Below are 18,169 nucleotides of genomic sequence, written 5' to 3'. Positions count from 1 at the left end.
GACTCAGGTTTTGGTCTGGTTTACGATTGATTCCATAACCACATGGTAAAATTAGACCATTTCTTATTTCTTGCATCACATTACTGTACTCAGTGTTCAAAGAAACGGACAATCTAGTGAGTTCTAGTTCTTTTTAATACACTTGACAGTGAAAAATACACACTACAGGTGTGCATTTATGGCTTTTTTAATATAAACTGATGAAGAGTTCAGATATCAAAATCAGTTGTTCACTGTACATTATAAATTACACAATATTTTGTTTATACTCGCTACTGATACAAAAAAAATTTCTAGAAAAAATTATTTGAATTAAGATGTTACACTACTCTACTGTGTTCATTGTATTAAATCTGCTCAGAGTTGACATGTACTGTATATCCAACCAAGAAATGAATATCATTAAAGTGACAGCTGTATAAAACAAATCCTGTTTTATAGCCACTCACTGTTTTGTTGAAAATGAAATTGGTTATGCTGTTTTGAGTCAGTATTAGCTACAAAGCTGTAGAAATTTAAAAAAAAAAAAATCCTCCTGACATAGAAACTGATTAAATGTAATAATGTCTTTCTACAAGTGATTTTGAAGTATTGGTAGCACAGCAGGGTCTTGTTCATTCAGTGCATCTGGGAGCTGAATCTCAGGAATGGTGATCTCATTTGATGGGCGGCGATTATGTTGTCCTGTCCAGTCCACACCATAATCCTCATCAACCTGAAAGAGCATGCACATGTTTTAAATCTAAACTGAAGAGGTGTTTCCTGCAGCTGTTCCTAGATGGACTTATTGAGTCTGCCAGGGCCTATGTGAGTTGCTTAGGCATTGGCTACCAACTAATTATTCATTCACCCATTCTAGGTCAGGATTGGTTCTCTTCAGGTATAACAAATTTAACTTTGTTTAAAGTATTGCCATCTATACCTGACAGGTGGGATAAAAAAGAATGGCTTGGGAGACACACAGCAAATCTCAAAGTTTTCCAATTAATGCTGAAAGAACCAAGGATGTAAATGTATTCTTGTTTTAGCTTTACCGAAGACACCAGAGAAAGTATATCTATAATGCTGCTGAAATAGACAAAACCATTTCAATAAACTCGCTATTTAACATCAACCTTGTTATGCATTATCAGAGAACAATCAACTGCAAACAGCAATGAAACATTCAACTATGTACTATTTAAAGCACTAATGACCCTGCTGTCTAACAAGATGTGATAAGTAAGTAGACTGTGGAAAGCTGGTGGGTCTACTCTCTGTGTAAAAGGTTCCTACAGGCTCCACTGACCCCAGTCTCCGAGTTAACACACTAACAGCTAACACTGCTAAACGTGTCTCAACGCCGAGATGGCGCCGATAGCTTTAGCCGTAGCTGCCCCACTTAGTTTAGACAGTAACAAAAAAAAGTAAGCGATAATAATTCATTGTCAAACGTCATAATTAAGGTCAACACCTAAACAATGCTGTGTACAGAATCACACAGGTGCTCAATTACAGCATAAACTTACCTTAGACCATCCTCCGTCATTTTCCTCCTAATTGTGCTCGGAGACACAGAAAATGTATCGGCAATTACCCCGACGGTTATCCCGGACAGCACTAAAGTCCTGAGTGCTGCACCGGGATTTCTAGACATGGACGGCCAACATTTGAAGACTGTTCTTCCTCGGCGTATTCCAAACGAACACGGTGCTGAATTGCTCTTAAACCTTCGACAATGCTGTCATCGATGCTAAGATTTTGAAGAGCAATTATCATCCAGACATTTCAGAAACATCATCTAAACGACTCAAAACAGTATCTACAGGTAAATGATCCCTCTCTGATTTGCTTAAATGAGCAGAACTGGCTGAAGTTCACACCAGTCCGCCATCCTCCGTGACTTTTGACCTAGCACGCTGTTGCTAGCTGTAGCAGCCGTCCGCGGAGCCGGTATCCAGGAAAACTAGTCGATGGTAAACGATAAGCCAATAGGTGCAAAGGTCCAGCCCACTTACATTGATTGACAGACAAAGTCATTCTGCTGAAAAGTCGCATTATGAAATAAATAGACCATCGGGAAAAACGGGATTTTGAAATAAAGACTGACTTTGAAAAAAGGTCATTTTGGACTAAAAACGGCTGGAAATAAATAAAATGCCTCAGGAATAATCTCTGTTATTGTGAAAAATAATGACCATGAAATAATATTTCACAATAATAAGTAAATTTATATAGCAGAATGCAATATATTTCACAATAATGAGCATTGTTTTCAAAATGTGTTCCATGATTTCACAATATCATTCTCACATTACATATCTGTGTCTTATTTATTCACATAGTTATTTATTTCATCTTGACCTATTTATTTATTTAATTTTGAACACTTTGGAGTTCCATACTCAGGGTGTGTTTGGTGGGGGGTGCGCGCATCTTGTTAGGGAAGATGCTTCAGCATTTAGGGGGAAGTTTGGGTGTTCTTTGTTTTTTATGTTGTACTGTTCTGTTCACTGACTTTGTTTTTTCTGTGTTTTTCATTGGTCAGCTTTGGTTTTTTTCAACCTATGTTCTAACATGGTATCGCAATTAAATACTAATAATCAACAAGCAGGTCACTCGTTTAAGTTCTGTAGCTGGAATTGTAAAGGTCTGAATCAACCTATTACAGCTTTGTCCTGGTTAATGCTGAGAACCTTAAGAAAGTTTTCTCCACAGTGAGACCCACCACATGTCTTTTAGATCCAATCCCCTCTTCACTCTTTAAAACACTTTATGGATTTTTTGAGGCTGAGCTTTTAAACATGATGAATTGCTCTCTTCAGTTGGGTGTCTTCCCTGCTGCCTTTAAAACGGCGGTGGTGAGGCCCCTTCTGAAGAAGAGCAATTTGGATTGTAATGATTTTAATAACTACAGACCTGTATCCAACTTACCATTTTTAAGTAAAATCTTAGAAAAACTTGTTTTTACTCAGATTAATGACTTTTTGAATGATAGACAGATCCTGGAGATATTCCAGTCTGGATTTAGGGTGAACCACAGCACAGAGACGGCTCTCCTAAAGGTTTTAAATGATCTTAGATGTAACTGGGACGCCCAAAAGCTCTCAGTCCTGGTGCTACTGGATCTAAGCGCAGCCTTTGATACAGTAGACCACGCTATTCTTTTAAACAGACTGAAACACATGGTGGGCCTCTCTGGTGCTGTACACAACTGGTTCACTTCCTATCTCTCTGACAGAACTTTTATGGTGAGTATGGATACATGCTCCTCTAAGATCCATAAAATGACATGTGGTGTGCCTCAAGGGCCGGTTCTAGGCCCTGTACTTTTTAATTTGTATATGCTCCCTCTCGGCGGTGTCATCAGGAGGCATGGAGTGAACGTCCACAGTTACGCTGATGACACTCAGCTGTACATCTCCGTGTCTCCTGATGACACCAGACCAATGGATGCCCTTTTTAACTGTATTTTAGATATAAGATCTTGGATGGCAGAAAACTTTTTACAGCTTAACCGGGACAAAACTGAAGTTTTAATCGTCGGTCCCGAGGCTCAGAGAGATAAACTCTTGTCTAAATTACAGGCATTTTCACTATATCCTTCGCTACAAGTGAGAAACCTGGGTGTTATTTTTGACTCTGAGCTTGGTTTTATCCCACATATTAAACATGTAACCAAAATTGGATTTTATCATCTAAAAAATATAGCCAGAGTCCGCCCTATTCTCTCTCGGGCCAACACGGAGATGCTGATGCATGCTTTTATTACCAGTCGCATTGATTACTGTAATGCCCTGCTCTCTAGTCTTCCTAAGAAGAATATTTCAACTTTACAACATTTACAAAACTCGGCAGCTCGTGTGCTGACGAAGACCAGAGGGCGGGCCCACATTACACCGGTTTTAGAATCGCTGCATTGGCTCCCCGTGTGTTTCAGGATCGATTTTAAAGTTATTTTATTGGTTTTTAAATGTCTTAATGGTCTTGGGCCTTCTTATCTCTCAGATCTGCTTTTACCATATGAACCCTCGCGGACCCTGAGGTCCTCTGGTACTGGCCTTTTGATTGTCCCTAAAGTCAGGACACATACTCACGGAGAGGCAGCTTTTCAGTGGTATGGTCCTCGTCTGTGGAACAGCCTGCCGGAGGAGCTCAGGGCCGCAGAGAACGTACATGTTTTTAAGAACAGGCTCAAGACCCACCTTTTTAATTTAGCTTTCACCTAACGTTTATTTATTTTATGCTTATTTATTTTGATTTTATTCTTATTCATTTTTTTTAATCTTCTTACTCTATTTATATTTATATTTATATTGTATCCCTTTCTTATTTATTTTATCATTTTACCCTGTATATAGCCTATCGTGTCTTATCTCCAGTGTTTCCTCGGAGGGGGCTCTCTGCACCGGGGATGTGATCGACCGTGGCTGCTGGGTCTCTGGGGGTCCTCTCAGCCTGGCTGGGGGGCTCCTTTGCCTCCCTCCTGCTGTGTGCCCAGCCTGGAGGCTGCGGTCTGTGACCGGCTCCCGGTGCAGACGGCTCCCTGTTATAGTCTTTCCTCACTTGGCTCATGTGAACCCAGCCCAATTTTTACTCTTTAAGTGTGCGCGTGTGTGGGGGGGGGATATGTGTGTATTCACATCAGTTATGTTAATGAGAGTGTGGGGAGTGAATTGGAGGGTGGGGTGGGCTGCTTTTAACTATGTAAAGCACTTTGTGCTACATTTTTTTTGTATGAAAAGTGCTTTATAAATAAAGATTGATTGATTAAAAGGAGCAAGGTCCTCCATTATTTGCAATTTTTGGGCGCCCAGGTTGTGTTTTTACAAGAAACACACCTAAAAATTTCAGATCATTTTAGACTTCATAAGGGGTGGGTGGGCCAACTCTATCACTCTACATTTAAATCCAAAGTTCGTGGTGCTGCTATTTTAATACACAAATCAGTGCCATTTGTTTCTTCTAATGTTATAGCGGACCAGAATGGTAGATTCATTATTGTGAGTGGTAGTATTTTGAACACTAAATTCATTTTTGTCAGTGTCTATGCTCCCAATTGGGACGATCCAAATTTTTTTTAGCACTTTTTTCATTAAAATTCCTGACTTGTCTTCCCACTATTTGGTTTTTGGTGGCGATTTTAATTGTTGGCTCGGGCCGCTGGATAGATCCTCAAATAAGCCTGGTAGGCAATCCAACTCTTCCAAAATTATTAATACGTTCCTTAAAGAATTCTCTGTTATTGATGCCGGGCGTTTTCTCAACCCCACACGTAGAGAGTACACCTTTTTCTCCCCTGTTCATCATACATACACTCGTATTGATTACTTTCTACTGGACAGTCGACTTACTTCACAGATTCGCTCTTGCTCTCATAGTGTTATTGTCATTTCAGATCATGCTCCGTTGACTCTAGATTTGGCAGTGGGCTAAAGTTCTCCACCAGCTCCATGGCGTTTGAATACACGCTTGCTGTCAGATGATAAGTTCATCACATTTGTGAATTCCAAGATAGACTTATTTATAGAGACAAACATTACACCCGGAATATCACCCTCCATTTTGTGGGAAACGTTTAAGGCTTTTATCAGGGGACATATTATATCTTATGCTGGTTTTGAGGCGAATCAAAGGAAAGCAAAGTTGTCCGAGCTCATAATACGCATATCGCAATTAGATGAGTGTATGCTGTCTGCCCGACACCAGAGGTCTATAATGACAGGCTGTCTTTGCAGACTGAGTTTGATCACCTGTCCTCTGCTCGGGCTGAAGAGATGTTGTTGAAGTGTCAGTACTCCCAGTATGAGTATGGGGATAAGGCCAGTAAACTGCTCTCCCATCAGCTTCGTAGTGCAGCAGCTGCACATTCCATTCCTCGGATTCAGACATCAAGCGGTGTTTCTACGGATCCTAAAATAATTAATGACCAATTTCGAGACTTTTATTCATCTCTCTATGCGTCTGAGTGTGCAATTAGCACTGAGGCTTTGGACTCCTTTTTCAATCATCTTAAGCTCCCATCAATTGATCAGACACACAGCCTTCAGCTGGAGGGACCAGTAACTGTAGACGAGATCCTGCAAGCTATCAGCAAATTGCAGTGTTCTAAGTGTCCCGGTTTCCTGTTGAGTTCTATCGTAAATTTATGCCTAAACTGGCTCCGCTCATGATAAATATGTATAAGCATTCACTGGAAGTTGGATCCCTCCCACCCTCTCTACTGCAGGCATCTATATCCTTGATCTTAAAAAAGGATAAGGATCCATTACAATGTGGCTCATACCGTCCCATTTCTTTGTTAAATGTGGACTATAAAATACTTGCTAAACTTTTAGCGATGCATGTGGAAGCAGTCTTGCCATCTGTAATTAACCCGGATCAAACTGGCTTTATTAAAGGGAGATATGCCTTCTCTAACCTTAGACGTTTGTTTAATGTTCTTTACAATCCCTCAGACTCCAACAACCCTGAGTTTGGGATCAGTTTAGATGCTGAGAAGGCTTTTGACAGGGTCGAGTGGGGATACCTTTTTTATGTTCTGGATAAATTCGGCTTTGGTAAAATAATCATCTCCTGGTTGAAATTTCTTTATATTTCCCCGCTTGCCGCTGTCAAAACAAATGGCACATGTTCTGACTTTTTTCCTCTGTTTAGGGGCACTAGGCAGGGCTGTCCCATGTCGCCGTTGCTCTTTGCAATTGCAATTGAGCCCCTGGCCATATCGCTGAGATCAAACCCAGGTATCACCGGGGTTACTAGAAATGGTATAGAACAAAGGGTCTCCTTTTTTTTTTTTTTTTTTTTTGTGTCCCGTTTGGATCTTTAGCCATCAGAATTGTTGTCTTAAGGCCAAGAAAGATGCCAAGCGGATTTATTTTACCAAGTGGATCATCATGGCCTTGCCATATTGGTCCATTTGATTGACCTTTATTATAATTATGAATCCATTTTATCTTCAGTTGCCACAAATGGGACAGACATGACTGGGGGATAGGACAGGGAGAAAGAATGAAAGAAAGAGAGGGAGAGAAAGAAAACCAGAGGGGAGAAGAGACGGTGAGAAGGGGGGGGGGGGGGGGGGGAGGAAAAAAAACACATAAACAAAACACCTGGATCACCTGTATTGAGGAAAAAAAACAGAAGAGAAAGCAAACAGCAAAAAGCAACATAATAAAAAAAACAGCACCATCACAATAAACTAGCTAGCAGTAGATATCAGTAGATACTGAATAATAAACGATATTGTGCAGCACACAAGATAGACAGCGCACAATGTGCTTTGAGGCAGCAGCCAAGAAAGCTGTAATCTGCATCTGTGAATACCCGTGTGTACACCTGTGTGCATACCTGTGTGGATCAGCATGCTTGTATTCCAAAGGTTTCTCCATGTAACGATCTGCTAGGGAGTGTGGGGAGCCACAGCCCCGTCCTCCAGGGTATGAAGCAGGTATGGAGGAGATCAAACTCCAGACATCCAGAGGCCCCCAGAACACAAGAGACCAAGGAAGACCAACAGAGGGGCAGCCGCGCCACTGTCCCAGTAAGAGCTGAGGAGAGTCCCAGATGAGGGCTCACTCAGCAGCCGCGGAGCAGAAGCCAGGGGGAGTTGCAGTGACGCGCCCGTGAGCTCCGCCGGCAGCCAGCTGTGCCTGAGTGACCGAGCCCCAGGCCGAGAGGCCGGGGGCACCCCGCCTCCGAAGTGGCCCGAGCGAGCCCCAGGCTCCAGGCCCCGACAAGCGGCCACCAAGGAGTGAGCCAGTGTGTACCCGGACGCCCACCCCCAGACACAAAGAACCACCAACACACCGACACCTGAGGGAGTCCGCCACTGGCAGGGGAAGTGGTGGTGGGTGGAGATAGGCCTCCAAACCTTGGAGGGCCTGAGATGTCCCCAGAGAGGTGGCGTCTGATACCCAACCTGACATATAGACACAGACATACAGGCACACACAGACACAAACATCCATTCCCACCCTCATGCTCTCATATGCACTTACTCCACACTCAACCAACGTGGAGACAGACATAAAGAGACGCTGTACACACGATCACACTCCCCAAGCGTACTCTACGAACCGGGTCTAGGTACCCTTGCCCCTGGAGGGGGGAACTGCACCCAGACCCAGGTGGTGTTACCCTTTTCCCTGCGGTGGGGAGAGGCAGACCGCCCCGACTCCGCAGCAGCAGGGAGGCCCCACACTCCAGACCGCAGTCGGACGGCCAACTCCTCCTCCTAGCCCCCCCGCTCCAGCAGGCCGCAGAGAACGGGGGTGAGAGAAGACTCCAAACCTCCCTCCACCCGCTCATTGTAGTGTTGATGCATGTGTGTTCTAAGGTGCAATTAAAACCCAGGAGGGCATGGAGCTACCTGCCAGAGAGCAGCAGGTAAGCGCATAGCCCCTCCTGATAGCCCTCAATGTCTACGTGTATTTAAGATTGAGAGGAGGGCAACGACGCCAGGGGTGAGGTGTACACCCTGATGGTAATTTGGACTCCGTGTATCGTGCCCACCCCCAAGATCCTATATGTATGTGTAATGAGAGTGTGAGTAATGTGAATGTCTAAGTTGTGGGATAAAATTGAGGCAGAGGCAGCCAGAAGGGGACAGAGGGGGGGATAGCCTCCTCTGCACCCTGGTGACATACCCCTACTCCACGGCCCTGCATGTGTGGGTGGTTGTGGTGGAGCGGGAAGAGGGAGGCAGCTGGAGATGGGGAGGGAAGGAAGGGAGGGGCAGGTGACCCCTCCCTGGGGCCAGCTCCCCCGCTGACCCCAGTAGGCACTCCCATACTCCGCGACCCGCCAGGGAAAGGGGGCCCAGGCCCATCCAGACCCCGGTCTGGATGGGCCTCCTTATACGCAGATGATTTGCTTCTTTATATCTCAGAACCAGCATCCTCATTTCCTTTGGTGCTCTCAATACTTGAACAGTTTAGCCTTATTTCTGGCTATAAGTCGAATCTCGCTAAGAGTGAACTGTTCCCCCTGAATGCTGCTGCACAGAAATATCAGTGCACAGCACTGCCTTTTCGAGTTGTATCGGACAACTTCACATATTTAGGGGTTAAAATTACAAGTCAATTCCATGCTCTTTGCAAGCTTAATTTCGACCCACTTGTGGAGAAAGTTAGGCAGGATTTGGACAGATGGTCTCTACTCCATCTGTCTGTAGCAGGGCGCATAAATACAATTAAAATGAATATCCTCCCAAGATTTTCTTTTCTTTTTCAGTGTGTCCCTGTATTTATCCCAATTTCCTTTTTTGTTAAATTAGACAAGATTCTCTCTGGGTTCATTTGGAACAAAAACAACCCTAGAATACGCAAGACATATCTTCAAAGACCGAAAAAGATGGGGGGGATGGCTTTACCAAACCTTATGTTCTATTATTGGGCATGTAATATTCGTATTCTCAGGTACTGGCTACAGGGGGAAGGCCTGAATAATGCCCCGGCCTGGCTGAGTTTGGAGACTTCTTCTTGTGCCTCATCCTCTTTACCAGCCCTGATTTATGCCCAAAAGCAGCCTCCGAGTGCAGGTTCTTATAATAACTCTATTGTCAAAGTTACCTTGAAAATATGGTATCAATTTCGTCGTTATTTTAAGTTGACCTTTTTTTCCCTTCAGTCACCCATTTTGAAAAATCCCTCTTTTCAGCCTTCGTTAGTTGATGGTGCTTTTTATTTGTGGGCCTCCTTGGGTATCAGGTCTTTTTCTGATCTGTATATTCAGAATACATTTGCCTCCTTTGAACAGCTCTCATTGAAATTTGGCCTTCCAAAAAGTCACTTTTGTCACTACTTACAAATCCGGAGTTTTGTTAAGGAGAAATCCTCTCAGTTTCCATCTAGACCTCCTTGTCATGACTTTGATAACCTTCTATCGCCTCCCCCTTCATTACAGGGCCTGATCTCTTGTCTGTATGGGAGAATATGTTCCTTTGGCAACTCCTCAACCTCGGCTATTAAAATGGCATGGGAGCAGGATTTGGGGTGTGTGATTCAGGATGACTCTTGGGATAAAATTCTTTACCGGGTCCATGGCTCCTCATTATGTGCCAAACACGGGCTGATTCAATGTAAGATTTTGCACCGTGTACATTGGACTAAAGCCAGACTAGCTCAAATATACCCCAACCTTAGCCCTGATTGCGACCGTTGTCATCAAACACCTGCCTCTCTAATACATATGTTTTGGTCATGTCCATCCCTCAAACAATACTGGATTAATATTTTTCTGACTTTATCAAAGATCATCTAGCTAACCCTCCAACCTGTGCCCTTAACTGCTTTGTTTGGGGTTCTTCCTGATACAGTTGTCTTGCCGACGCCCCAAGCGGATCTGGTAGCATTTCTCACCTTATTAGCAAGACGCAGAATATTGTTATGTTGGAAGTCCCCTTCTCCCCCATGCTGGATCAGAGACGCTTTGCATTTTAGCAAACTCGAAAAGATTAAATTCACCCTGCGTGGGTCTATGGCCAAATTTTTTAAGACCTGGCAACCCTTTTTTGACCATGTTCAGACTTTATTCTATTTTATTTTATCTTATGTTTAAGTAAGATGTTTAAGTTTAAGTATATGGACTCTATTGTGCCTGCGCCTTATGATGGCATTTACTTACCTACTTTATACATATTTCTTTTCTCTTACAGATTTGACTTATCTCTACAACTAAGCTGACCACTCATTATGTTTGTGGGTTTTTTTTGTTTTTTTTCTTGGTTTGTGTGTTTTGTTTTTTCCGTGTCTGTATGGGGGTGTGGGCTCTGAAACTCTCCACATCTCTCTTGTACACTCAGGAACTGTTATCTTGTACTCCAAGGTTTACTATTCGTATTATTAGATTGGACCCTTTCTTTTTTCTTTTTGTACACCCACTGGTACTCCTATAATTATGAGGTGGGAGTGTATGTTTCATATTGTTTTATGTTCTTCAAAAAGAAAACGGCATATTGTTCAATTTGTCTTTTGTAAAAATGGATGCAGAAACTTTAATAAAAATATCTGAGGAAAAAAAAAAAAGAAAAAAAAAAGAAAACAACAAAATTTGAATGAAGACAACGGAAGTTGAAAGAGAACAACAGAATTTGAAAGAAAACAACAGAATTAGAATGTAAAGAACGGAATTTGAGTGAAAATAACGGAAATAGAATGAAAACAACATAATTTGAATGAAAACAACAGAATTAGAATGAAAAGAACAAAATTTTAATAAAAAAAACAGTACTAGAATGAAGAGAATAGAATTTGAATGAGAACAACAGAATTAGAATGACAAGAATGGAATTTGAATGAAAACACCGGAAGTTGAAAGAAAACAACAAAATTTGAATGAAAACAACGGAAGTTGAAACAGAACAACAAAATTTGAAAGAAAACAACAGAATTCGAATGACAAGAATAGAATTTGAATGAAAACAACAGAATTAGAGTGGAGACATGGCGGGGGAGGACGCTGGACAGACCCTATCCTACGCAAGGCCACCTGGGTTGGCTGGAAGACTGTTTACTTAGCCTAGCAGGGTGAAGGACACTGTCTCAGCTGAACTCTGGACACACACGCACACAGGCACATATACACATGCAGTTGTACACTCATCCCCCTCCAAATTCCTTCGACGCTTATTCCCTTCCGATGCTGACGGTGGATCAAGGAGACCAGCGCATAGGCTGCAGGCCCGGATGTACTATCTACACTGGCTGTCTCTCACCCTTTACCCACCCCTGTTGCTTGTCATGTGTTTCTTTGGTGTATTAAGAGTTTTTTCATGTGCTTTGTGCAGAGGTGTTTTTTCTGTTCTCAAACTGATCTCCCTATTGGAGCTCAGACTGGGGGGAGTTTTTTTTTTTTCTCCTTATCTTTCCTCATGTGGTGATTTTTCCATGTTATACCTCTCTGACCTGTCTTCCCCATGTGATGTTTGTGTAATGTATGTATGGTCGGAAGGGTAAGATGGCGCTGGCACGGCTGGCAGCCTTAACCCAATTTCCCTCGGGATGAATAAAGTATGATCAATCAATCAATCAATCAATCAATCAATCAATCAATCAATCAATCAATCAATCAAACACAACAACAAATACACACATGTGACAAATGTACAATAACAGATCATTAAGTGTCACGGCGCCCTGCGCATTAGTATATTTGACTTAAGCTTAATAATCAGAATAATGCTCTGATCTCTTCAAATAAATGAAATCATACCTTTCTACTAAAACTGTTTCTGTTGGTCTCCACCTTTTCCTGAACCAGACCCTGCAGGATCCACCTGAGTGTCCCAGTCCTGGACCCTGTTTGTAACCAGGAGGATCCCAGGCCTGATTATTGCTGATGGATTATAAATATTCTTGTTTTATTCTCATTAAATAAATATGTGTATAAATATGTGGATTCATGTTTCAGTCCTGGACGTTGATGCTTGTTTGTTTGAAAGGACACAGATGGACCTTGTTTCCTTCTTTCCTTCCTTTTTGTGTCCTCTGTGCTTCATCTGCTGCTCTTCACTCTGTTACTTTGGACTGATTTCACTCACACTTTGTTTCCATGGTTTCTTTGCGTCACGCTGACGGCACTTGAACAACACGACATGTTTGATCTGAAAGAAGGAGCAGCATCCTCTCTCCAACCTGTTTCTCCATCTTCTACAACACCTGATTCATTCCAGTTTCTCTGCTTTCACTTTGATTCATGTCAACATGAAGCCTGAACGTCTGTGATGAACACACTATCAGCATCACTGATGCTCACTGTGGTGGTTACAGTGACATCATGCAGTTTGTGTTTTGACCTCCAGAGGGCGACAAATCAGCACAGACAGAGAGCTCCATTCAAACTTTGCTGCCATCAGTAATAATTCTTCAAATATAATCATCAGTGTTTGAGCAGTTATGATATCAGGGACAATCTAGACATGTGTGACAATACTGAACATGTCACATGACACACCTTAAACATCATGTGATCCACTCTCAGTCTGCACTTTCATTCATGACTTCAACAGGTTGAAATGAGCTTTGAACAAACATTCAGTGAAATAAATCTTTCATGGATTCATGTGAGCAGCAGATGAACTTTGTACCAACAACAGTCTGAATGAAGCTCAGGTGTTGATGCTGCTCACTGATTGGATGGTTGGTTTCAGCTCTGCTCTCAGTCTTTATTGCACAGGTGAAGGTAGAAAGTGTGACTGGATCTACAGACTGGAAACAGAGAAACATGCTGAACATTTGAAGCTTTGCAGCAGAAATGTTCATGTTACAAATACAGCAGAGCTGATCTGGGATCAGTGTGTTCACACCTGCAGCTACAACAAGGTTTCATGTCTCCACACGTCAGCATGTGAACTTTACTCTGACTCAGTCTGAGCAGTCAGACGGCATATTTTTTAAGTTAACACATCAGCACACACAGAGCTGAGCCCCTCCCACTGAAGCTCAGCACAGGTGAAGTCCCGCCTCCTTCCAGGAAACAGCTCACCTGTGTGTCAGTGTTTAGTGTCCAGGGCCCTGTTTCAGGAAGCCGGTTTAGTGGAAAAACTGAGTAAGTATACCCTGAGTTAACGAAAACTCTGGGTTTTCGGTTTCACAAAGAGAGTTCAGATGAAGCCTCAGTGAGTCACTATGACGACACACTCCGTGAAGCTAACCTGCCCCCTAGCAGGTTTACTACAACTAACCCTGACTGTCTCCGCCCCTTTGTCGGAAACCTGACAGTAGGAAGTGTCGGACATGGCGTGCCACTTCCTTGAAGAGCCAGTAGATCGTGAAGCCCAAATTCTCCGCAGAGCTCTCCGCCGGGAGAGAGTGATCAGAGCGCGTTTGGACATTTTATCATTTCCTGATGATTTTCTGTGCGAACGTTACCGTTTCTCAGCACAATCTATAATTTATTTGGATAACATCCTCAGGCCATATATTACGCATGTGACACATCGCGGACATGCTCTCAGTTCATTGCATATTATTTGTATTGCACTTCGGTTTCTTGCAAACGGGAGCTTTCTGTATAATATTGGTGACGCTGAGCACGTTTCCAAGGCTACCGTCTGTCGGGCAGTCAGGAATGTTACAGTTGCACTGAAACGTCTCCTGTACCCGTTTGTGGTGTTCCCCGGTCATAGACCCACAAGATTTATCAAAGAGAGATGCCACAAAATTGCAGGTATCAGGATGACCAAAACTTAATGTATGATGTGGTGATACTTGGACTACTACTTAAATTGCACATTTATTTTCAGGGTTCCCAGGCGTGATTGGCTGTACAGATGGCACTCACATTCCAATCATTGCTCCTTCAGTAAATGAAGGAGACTATGTGAACAGGAAGTCTTTCCACAGCATTAATGTACAGGTACATAGTTCCCTGTAGCATGTCAAACTAACAAATTATTTCATTATAGTAATGGATGCTAATTTGTGTTCTCTGCACTGTGAAGATCATATGTGATGCTGCCAACATTATCACAAATGTGGAAGCCAAGTGGCCAGGCTCTGTCCATGACTCACAAATATTCCGTGAATGTACACTGAGCACAAAATTTGGACATGGTGAGTTGAGAATACTTTAAAATATATAAAGACCAATTGCTTCAGGGACATTTGAACTGAAGTGTACCCTTCTGTCTTAGGAGAGTTCACTGGCTACTTGCTTGGTGATAGGGGGTATCCACGTTTACCCTATTTGCTTACCCCTTACCCTGACCCTGAACCGGGCCCACAGCAGCGATATAATCTGGCTAATTGCAGGACAAGAGCCAGAATTGAAATGACTATCGGAATGCTTAAGGCCCGGTTCCAGTGCCTGCAAAGACTCAGGGTCACCCCAGAAAGGGCATGTGACATTATTGTGGCATGTGTGATTCTTCACAACATTGCCACAATTAGAGGAGAACACTGTCCTTCTGAACCAAACATCAGCAGTGATCCAAACCATGAACATCCTGACCCTCCCACGGACATACAAGATGGAAGCGCAGTCAGAGACACCATATGTCACAATCATTTCTTTTGACCCATCACCTCAACATGTTGAAAGAAGAATAAACAGATTTTTTGTTCAACTGGCTTTATTGGTCACCTGTATTTCCTGTACACAAAGTATTAAAAGATGTAAACCTCATAAAGTGTCTCTGTTGCTTCCTCCTCCTTAACAGCTGTCAATGTTTCTTCATTATTTTCCTGTAGTAAAGAAATAGACAACATTGCTGTTCTACTGTAAACTCATATAATCTGTGGAGTATTACTCACAACTGCATGTTGGTCTGGCTCAACAGGAGGCTGCACCAGATGCAGTACACCATCACCATCAACTGATAGAATATGAGGTTTATACAGGTCACTTATAACTTACAAGGGACCAAATGGCAATTAACAAACATACCAAGCACCTTACACTTCATTGTCATTATGCTCTCAAAGACAACCAAGGCTGAGGGAAGGCAAGATCAGTCGGAAAATAACTTCACTACAAAATAATCCATTATGGTAAAGAGTTTATCAAATGAATGAGCAGCACTGCAAAGGTGACTGTGAAGAAAGGATGTATGCACATCATGTATTATTTTGAATTTACCCCTTATGTAGGCACTTGTGTCTTGCGGGGTTATTGCCTCAGAGGATGTCCCCGCAGAGATGCCTTCGGCCACAGGGTGCCCACTGTTTTGGCTGAGGGCCAACTGCTCAGCCTCTGTGAGTGGTGGTGGTGGAGGACCCCCACCTGTTTTTCGGGCCTCCGCTTTTTTTCTGTTGGCTATAACGGGCCACATTTGAGCATACAGAGTAAGCAAATATGTACTTGTAATGTGCTCAGATAATTTCAATAAGTGCTTACAGAAAGAAAATTAATGTAGCCTCTAACTGCAATTGATTTACATGGGACAAACAGACCAAGCACTATGGCTCATAATACAATTACACCTTACCTGTTTGGACTATATTTTTATATTTCATTTTTACTTGCTTCCAGGCACGTTTGGGGCCTGTTGGGTTGCACCTGCGCTCACATCACATCACAAAATAAAATGTATAAAATAACAAATAAAATAACATATGATAAAATAACGTGTTAAATGGGTGGAAATCCCTCGATCAATGTTTATATTAACACTCACGCATTGACTCTGTCGGCTATGTTTTGCCATGCATGCTTTTGCAGCTGTGGCTGTGTTACTTTTTTCCGCGGAATTTGCATGTTATCGGCATATGCTGCCATCAGAATTTCGGCCTCAAGCGCTGTAAGATACATTGACCGCGCCTTCTTTCCCTCCGTCTCCATGGTGACTCGCTTAATCTGTGCTCCGCTTATCAGGGCTTTATGTATCCTCGTCCGCGCGCTTCACTTGGGGTTAAAGCAACTCCGCGTTGACTGAACTAATTGTTATCAGCCTTTCTGAAACGGAATATTCCGAGTTGGACAGTTCGGGGTTACTCAACCGTGAGTGTCGTTTTTCACTCTGAGTTTTCCAAACCGGCTTCCTGAAACAGGGCCCAGGGGCCCGTTCTTCGTACGTCGCTTACTACATCCAAGATCAAATGACACATCCAAGATCAAATCATCGCGCTAACCGTGAGCTCGCTAATCCGGTTCCCCGAACACACCTGCTGTTGACGATTACTACAGCTGGACGCAGGAATGTGACATCACTGGGTGTCGTAAAAGGGGCTACGCATCGATAGTAGAAACATTGATCGGCAACCCGCTGATTGGTCGGCGAAAATGTCGAAGGGGCGTGCTCGGTATTTTCCGGCAGCAGAGCAAGAACTCATGAGTGAGGGATTTCAGGAGTTTCAGAGTTTAATTAAAACGCAAGAGAACACTGCAAAGGCTGCAAAAGCAAGGAGAGAGGGCTGGCAGAAAGTTGCTGACAAATCAAACTCGTAGGTAATTTAATAATAATAATAATAATGGATTGGATTTATATAGCGCTTTCCAAGGCACCCAAAGCGCTTTACGATACCACTATTCATTCACTCCCACATTCACACACTGGTGGAGGCAGCTACGGTTGTAGCCAGGCTGCCATATCGCGCCATCGGCCCCTCTGGCCAACACCAGTAGGCGGTAGGGTAGATCTATCATATGACACTATATTGTCCAATATCATATGGCATTATATTATATTATAATATGTTATATTATATCCCCTTTCACATTAGAGCCACAACAGGACCCACAAGAAAATGGGAACAAGTAAAAGTGGAATACAGGAGTATTCTACAGAATGGTAATATTTATCTCTTAGATTGCTTTGCGTCTCTTGGCAAGGTAATACTGGCCTGTAATACTCTGTTAGTTTGTTCATAACAGCAACCAAGAAAAGGGCAGAGGAAAAAAAGACAGGTGGTGGTCCTGCACCCCCTCGTCAACAAGTTGGTTAAGTAAATAATACCCTCACGGGAATATCGATATCTCTCTATGAGCACACTGTCGCGCTGAGCTAAAGGATCCTGTCTGTCCCGCAATATACGCTGAATTCTGAGGACTCTCCTTATCAATCTTGCACCTTCCGCAATGGGTTGGTCGCGTATACGGACAGGACATGGCTGCGACAGGCTTCCCAAATCCACCTTCACTTTTATAGCCGTGGTCTCTCATCTTGATTACACGAAGTAATTTACAATTACTACTCTGAAATATGAATTACATCTGTAATAATCACATACATGTAATAGAATGTTAATAGTTCATTTCCCTTTTTTAGGAAATGACCTGTATGTATCTGTGTGACATCAATAAAAGGATCAAGTGCTGCATTACCTTTAGTTACATTGATAATATTTATTTATGGTGAAACAGTGGAAAAATATCGCTGTTGCTTTCGTATAAATGAAGCGGACATACCTGCGTGGCCGCGATCTAATCCTGTTTACATAAAGTAAACCTGCTCCCGAGCAGGTTTACGCTTACGGCTCTGTTGCTATGACAGCAAGTCCCGGATGAGCTTCGGGGAACCGACTGATCCAGGATCACGCGAAATCGTCAACAATCTAATCCGGCTAACCTACTTAGCGAGGTACGAAGAACGGGCCCCAGGTGTGGAGTGGAGCTTGTTGTTGGTGTGTGAAGAAACTGTAAGTTTGCTTTGTTTCCTCCTTTAACAGTTTTTCTTTAAGAACTTTACTTTTTGTTCAGCTCATGTTTGATTTCTTTACACAACAAACTGTGTGTGTTTGTTTTTCCGGTC

The sequence above is a fragment of the Diplotaxodon limnothrissa genome, linkage group LG16, assembly GCF_057381915.1.
Source record: "Diplotaxodon limnothrissa isolate DT_005_m linkage group LG16, D_limnothrissa_male_GT1.1, whole genome shotgun sequence".
Taxonomy (NCBI): Eukaryota; Metazoa; Chordata; class Actinopteri; order Cichliformes; family Cichlidae; genus Diplotaxodon; species Diplotaxodon limnothrissa.
This window is presented reverse-complemented; position numbering follows the sequence as displayed.